The sequence below is a fragment of the Pipistrellus kuhlii genome, unplaced genomic scaffold (genome assembly GCF_014108245.1).
Source record: "Pipistrellus kuhlii isolate mPipKuh1 unplaced genomic scaffold, mPipKuh1.p scaffold_m20_p_1, whole genome shotgun sequence".
Taxonomy (NCBI): Eukaryota; Metazoa; Chordata; class Mammalia; order Chiroptera; family Vespertilionidae; genus Pipistrellus; species Pipistrellus kuhlii.
Genome location: NW_023425404.1, coordinates 136531743 through 136538942, shown reverse-complemented (window position 1 = coordinate 136538942; position 7200 = coordinate 136531743).

Here is a 7200-nt window from a genome sequence, read left to right as displayed (position 1 = left end):
AAGAAAACAAATAAAATATGCATTTCCAATACATCTTCCTTACTCAAAACCTCTTACTATTCATATGTCTAGCACAAGCACACACACAAACAGGCCAGAGAAAGCCTGCTGTTCCCTAAGGCTGACTTGAATGTTTGAGTTTTCCCAAGTTGCTGAGTGTTACTTTACTAGGGAACACATTGCAGTTGTACCTGAACAGCCCGGCAAAATCTAATGAAGCATGGAACTCATTCTGCAAAGTTAAGAGTGGTGGGGGTAAGTTGACTAATCTCTTTTTGAACCTCATCCTCCATAGGAGAGGTGCTGTGTAGCTAAGAGTGTTACCTGAGAGCTGAAGCACTGGGCATGGTCTGGAGAAGCTTCAAGACGGGGGGAGGGAAGTGTGGGAAGTGGCTCTCTTCCTTCCTTGCGAGTCTTGAGAGTCTTAGGAGTTTGTCAAAGGCCTCTGTTTTTCTCTATCTAAATCACTCACATGCTCAATGGCTTCTGAAATATGTTTATTTTATATTTAGCAAGAAAGCTTACAATGCAGATATTTGTGCAAGAGTTTATATGCAACATCATTGAAAACATACACACTTGGAGTTATATTCATTTATGTTAAGCTACCTGTGTGGCCATGGATGTGTGGCCACTCCAATGTCCCCCTAAGAGAATCTGCAGTGAGGCCCGGCTGGTGTGGCTCAGTGATTGAGTGTCAAGCTATGAACCAGGAGGTCACAGTTCAATGTCCAGTCAGGGCATATGCCTGCGTCTTGGGCTCCATCCCCAGCAGGAGGCGTGCTGGAGACAACCAATCAATGATTCTCACCACTGGTGTTTCTATCTTACTTTCCCTCTTCCTTCCTCTATAAATTCAATAAAAAATATATTTTAAAAAACCAACACACACACACACACAAAAAGAGAGAACCTGCAGTGGGGAACATATTGAACTGAAAGCCCACCCAGCCATTATATCCTTGGATTCAACACTGCAAATATACAAAACCACACTTCACAGGCTGCTCCCAGCCAAACACCAGTCATGGTGGGCTTCAGAGCCAGCTCAAATTCCTGCCATTGGCTGGCTGGGACTTTCTAAGAACTGTGCTTTAAGCTTTTTCTGCCCAATTCCTACTTTTCTTTCTATTTTACAAATGTCAGACTTGTATTGTGGTCTGGAGTCTCTAGCTGTCTTCTCTGCTTCCTTTTCTTCACAGGCGTTTCCTCTAATAAATCCCTTGCACTCTAGTTCTGTTTTGGAATGTACTTCTCAGAGGATCCAAATTGGCAAACTATAATTGACTATTATTGGTGGAGTCAAGAGAAATTACAGATTAATACCACACAAGGATCTAAGGAGGACTCTGTGAGTGCCTTAAAAAGAACACAAAATGATAAAAATTGATAAGCTACCTTAGCACTCAGCGTGAATATTATATCCTTAGATAGTGGGAGGATCCAAATAAAATTTAGAACAAGATACTGGTTACTTCTCTTTGGGATGGCAGTGGAAATAAAATCGAACAGAGACCAGGCATTAACTCATTAAATAATAACAATAGATAATGAAATTACCTTAACAAGGTTTCAATGATGATAGGGACGTGAATAATGGAGGACAAAGTAGAGGAGTTATATTAGCATTAAGGTAGGGAGTCACCAAGCAATACCCTAGCAGGCGTCTTCAAACTACGGCCCGCGGGCCACATGCGGCCCGCAGAGGAGTCTGATCCGGCCCGCCAGGTTTTTTGGGCAGTGAGCGCAGCCGAGGTGTTACAGTAGGAATTAGTAGTTCATATAGTCCGGCCCTCCAGCTCTCTGAGGGACTGTGATCTGGCCCCCACTTTAAAAAGTTTGAGGACCCCTGCTGAGAGCCAAGGGTCTCAGCTAGGGTCTCAAGGCCTCTGAGGAGTCCTACGTTGTATATAATAAATTAGAAAACACTGTGTTTTCATTTTGATGCCAATCTAAAAAATCAGTATTTGTATACATGGGATCTCCTAAATCATCTCCTAACTGAAGAATATCTCTCAATTTTTTTGCCTCCTTTTTAATTTGTGTTTATAATTATGTTGGCCCCACATAGTTCCACTTTAATCATCACAAACTGGTGAAAATAAAACAGAAGACTTAAAATGTAAACGAAGCATTCTTGTCAAGTGAAAGCCACGTAGGCATCACCTGTGCACAGCAGAAATAATTGTTTTGCTGAACAGTAGTTAGAATAGAGAATAACAGTGACAGGATAATATATGTATTACAAACTCAAAGCCATTATGAACTAATAGGTGTGACGTGGCAACTTGGATTTAGCAAAAACGATTTTAATTTTCATGTTAAATCAATGTGAAATTTGAATTTAATTGCTTTTGGTACTTAAAATAAAAGTTGTAAGTTTGATTTGGCTTTATTACTCTACTGGAGGCCCGATGCATGAAATTTGTGCAATGGGCTTGGTCCTCGAAGCCCTGGCTCCCTCTTGGACCCACAGCCACGCCCACTGGTTGTTCCGGAAGGTTGTCCTGAAGATCATTCTGGAAGGTCGTTCTGCTGTCGAGTCTAATTAGCATATTAGCTCTTTATTATATTGGGTACAATGTATGCACTTAAGCAGTCTATACTAAGTTTTATGCACAACCTGCTCACATGGGAGTATTCCCAGTCTTTCTCCCATCCCCACCCACAGAAGGGAAAGATATTTGCTCACTTACTTTACCTCTGCTCTCTACTCTCCCTTGAACTTGAGAGGAGGTTCTGCTTCTGAGCAGATAAATGGAAAAAGCAACACAATGACAGTAAAGCTCAGCTGACTTGGTGGACACTCGCAAACTCCTGGGTGTGATCTGAGCCTAAGTTTGACATCGGTGCTTACCAAACCCTTGTCTTACCGTTTGGGGTTACTGGCTGGGACCTTGGTTCTTCTCATCAGTGCAGAAAAGATTTTAAGGCCCATGGAAATGAATGTAAAGCGAAGTGGGATTTATTGAAAATATACTTCAAGTGAGGAGCGGACCAGTTGAGAGTAACAATGGCCCCAAACTCCAAGGTTATATGGTTTAAGTGAGAGATTTCCTGGATGGAGATTTTCATTTGCATTCAGGAATGATTGACAGAAAAGGATTCTAGAACTATATTTCTTCTATGCATGCCTTTCTCCATAATGCATACAAAAATAACCCCCATGGTGTGTGTGTGTGTGTGTGTGTGTGTGTGTGAAAACTGCAATGCAATTTTTTTCATGATTAGTCTAGTGCCCTAGTAAGATCAGATTGATGTCATGCCCTTTTCCTCTGAGGCTGAGCCAAGAACCCACTGGTTCCGAACCTGTCTGTGGGTGGTCTGCTTCAGGAACTGCTGACTGCTGGGCTGCCCACAGAGGGGCCAAGGGAAGGCAATGTTGGTCTAACCCCAGGCAGGTCCCACCCCAGCCACCCATGTCTAACTTCCTCCTACCTAACACATGAGCTAGATGCCTTTGTGTAGCTACAACCCTTGAGGTGAAAAGAGAAGGGAACACATTCCTAGTAAGTAAAGCAAAGTCTATATAATTAAGAGCAGAGTGTTACAATACAAAAGTCAAATGAGTAAATTTGATGTAGATGCCTGTCTGTATTAAGTGATCCATGAGTCAGGCATTGCCATAGGTTGTACAAAAATGTACAATTTGTACCTAGGAGGAAGAGTGGGGCAAGGGAGCCATTACAAGGGGGAAAAACATTATTTTTCACCTGGACACCTTTTTTTGAGGAACAGACTGAAAGGGTTTTTATCATGCAGATTACCCCTTCTTGGGGAGTAGGGCTGGAGGGTTCATTGGACAATTTACCTCATTGGTATTGACCAGAAAATTCCATATTTATTTGTATAAAATCCCACTCCTGGGAGAGGCTGAAACTACAATTAGGTCAGTTATTAAGTTTTGGTTTGGTGCTATTATTTAGCAAAAGTGACTCCATTTTGGAATGTCATTTCTCCTTCTTCTTCTTCTTCTTCTTCTTCTTCTTCTTCTTCTTCTTCTTCTTCTTTTCACAAGACAAAAAAAATAAATTCACAAGTTTGGGGGGAGTGGAAAGAATTTCAGAGGATGGGGTTGGTAAGAAAGAAAGTTTTGAGTAATGTGAGGAAGATAGAGAATTTTGGAGTAAAGCCAATATGAGAAGCATTCTGGGGTTCATAAATAAGATTCTCTTAGTGTCTTTCCTGAAGTCACAGGTAAAGACTGGAGTTCTGTTATCAGTACTGTGAGGAGACAGTCCTGTTTGTGTCTAAGGACATATGGGAATTCTCAGGTATTTATTTATTTATTTATTTATTTATTTATTTATTTTTTATTCCTATCAGTGTGAGCTGTTGATATGCCTGGACTAATTAAGTTAAGCACATGGAAACCTTGCAAGGACAAATATTACATTTTAAGGGAGGCATTGAAAAGTAAGTCACCCATTCCCAATCTGAAGTCTGAGCTGCTATTATTTTCTGAAGTAGGCGAGTTAGCATTTGGCTTATTTCCTGCTTTGCTGGGGGTTTACTAGGATAATAAAGGAGATACATTAGTCTGGAGTAGTGCAAGATTCATGAATTCTTTAGGGTCACAATTGTCTCATTGCATTAGCGAAATGGAGTTTTATGGTAGTGCTGTTGAGTAGGAAGAGCTCTGTGCCAGAGAAGGCACCTAGTCCCAGGTAAAAGCCATCAGCCCTGCATATAAAGTATAATTGGCCTCCTGTCCATTGGGCATCTCAAATAGCTCTTGCAGCTGCTCATTCCTCTCCAGCGCCACTCCTTTTCATCTCTTTTGCATTGTTACAATAGAGTGTGTTTTTTAATTCCTCATCTGATGTAGGAAATGGACCTCTGTGATCCATCTCCAGCATGGTCAGCTTCTGATGGAATTTGCTGAATTTCCCCAGGGCAAGCAGATGTGGGGAGGAGGGGAGAAGATGTAGAAATGAGGAATTGTGCAAATGGGCCAGCACGGTGGAAACCTGAGGCATCTGCCTCAGCTAGACAGGGGAGTTGGAGTCAGCTAGAACAGTCTCAGTCCAATATTTTAAATGGCCCAAAGGGAGAGAGCAAGACCTAGGTGATGCATTAGGAAATAGGTGACCAAATAGTACTCAACCAATGAGGAACCGGAGGAGGGACTAAATACATAGGCTATGTTTCCTGCCTTGCATGTGTGCCTGAACAATGGATGCCCGCTCTTGAGAGTGTTATTAAAAGTCTCATTTTCATCATGCTTCAGATAGTGGAGCCATTTCTCACACCTGGGGATATATTTTTATTGATTTTGAGGAAATGAGAGAGACAGAGGGAAACATAAAGGAAAGAAACACTGGTAGGGAATCAAACCAGAAACCTTTTGGTGTATGGGATGACAGACACTGCAACCAACTAAGCCACACCAGGTGGGGCTGCTGCCATGGTTTTTTAATGGGAACCCTTGCTTCTGGGCTTCCCTCATTTGTTTATGTCCACGCTTTGAGCTTATCTGTCTATTCAGTGCTACTTTGGCAGCTCAAGTGCTGATGCCGCAGTGAGGCCTCGCAGTCACAGCCTCTGCGGAGATTGCAGCCTAGTGGGGACAGGGACGTGAGCTGAGTAATCATTCAAAGGACGAATGTGACAAGGTTTCCTAATCTCAGTACTGTGGAAGGGAAAGTCTAGGAGCTCAGAGAAAGTCATTAATCAGAGAGCCTTTAACCTGAGGCCAGAGGCTGAGGAAGAACTCACTAAGTAGAGGGCAAGCAGAGGGCAGTGGGACAAGAATGCTCCCAGAGGGTGACTGGACGAAGCTGAACGGTGTAGAGGAAAAAGAAAAGAACCAGCTATTAGGATCAGGTCGGTGAGGTGGGAGTTAGCCCAGGCGAGGGCTGGCCTCAGTCTCAGAGCTAGAAGGGCCTTGTAAACCAGGTGGAGATTTAGGTTTTTATTCTAAAGGCTGTTAGAAAGCAATCTATAATTTAATAATTATTAATTAAATCAATAATTTAAACAGGGAGTAATAAGATTGGCGACCGAGTAGGGATTTTTTCCCCCCATGTGGTAGCTAATCTTTTCTGAGTGCAGTATGATTACATCACTCATTTAAAAGCTGCTAGTGACATCTCAATGCCAGCAGAATTACATCTACATTTTTTCTTTCTTTTTATATGGGGAAGATCTACAAAGTGATGGTGGTGGTGGTGGTGGTGGTGGTGATAGAGGTGATGGTGATTGTGGTGGTGGTGATGTTGGAGGTGGTGGACATGTAAGTTTTTAGTAAAGTTTGCTAGGATCTTCTTGAACTAATCCCTGCTACTTCTCCAGGTTCATCTTTGATTCACTGCCACCTCCTCTCTTTTCTTCTCCCCTGCTCTAGCCTAGGGCCTTTCATGCTTTTTTGGCCTTAAGCAGTAAATAACTTCCAACATTTTACTTTGTGATCCATTATAGATACATGCACACATGTGTACCATATATCAACATTTTATGAAAAATTGGAGAATGCACTCCAATATTTTTCCTTTCCTCTTTTAAAAATGTGGGTTCATACTTGTCAAATTAACTTTATGACCCACAATGATCATTGGCTCCTTTGAGAACCAAGCTCTCTCTCTTCTTGTTGGACTTTGCCCGTGTGCTTTCTTCTGAGTAAAGTATTCCTTTCGAGTGCTTCTTGGGGATTTCCTCCTTTACCTCCCCAACACAAGTTAGCTAGGAGGTCTCGGGAATTGTTGCTGACTTGTAAATAGGTCCAACCTAAGCACTCATTGCACTTTATCCGCCTGTTCTGTCCCTTCTTTCCTGTCTTTATTTTTTTCCACAAATATTTATTGAAAGCCTGATATATGCCAGGCACCATTTTAGATGTGGAGCTGGGCTGGCCTCATGGGACCCAGAGCACAGCAGCGTCCTAGGATTGGTTGAATGCTCTGCTACTGCTGTCTTGAAGTTCTTAATAATTTTTTAGCAAGAAGCTCCACATTTTCATTTTGTATTGGCCTCACAAATTTGGAACTGTTCCTGCACTGGGGTAATGAACAAAACGGACCCAAAGTCCTACCCTCAAAGAATTCACATTCTAGTGCTTGGCATTTTTTTTTTTAGTATTTGCCTATTTACCTGCCTACCATGCCAACTGGACCGTAAGCTTCTTGAGGGCAAGTAATCATCTTCACCACTATCTCCTAGCAGCCTGCATTCACTGACAAACTTATGTAGGATGAGTTAATG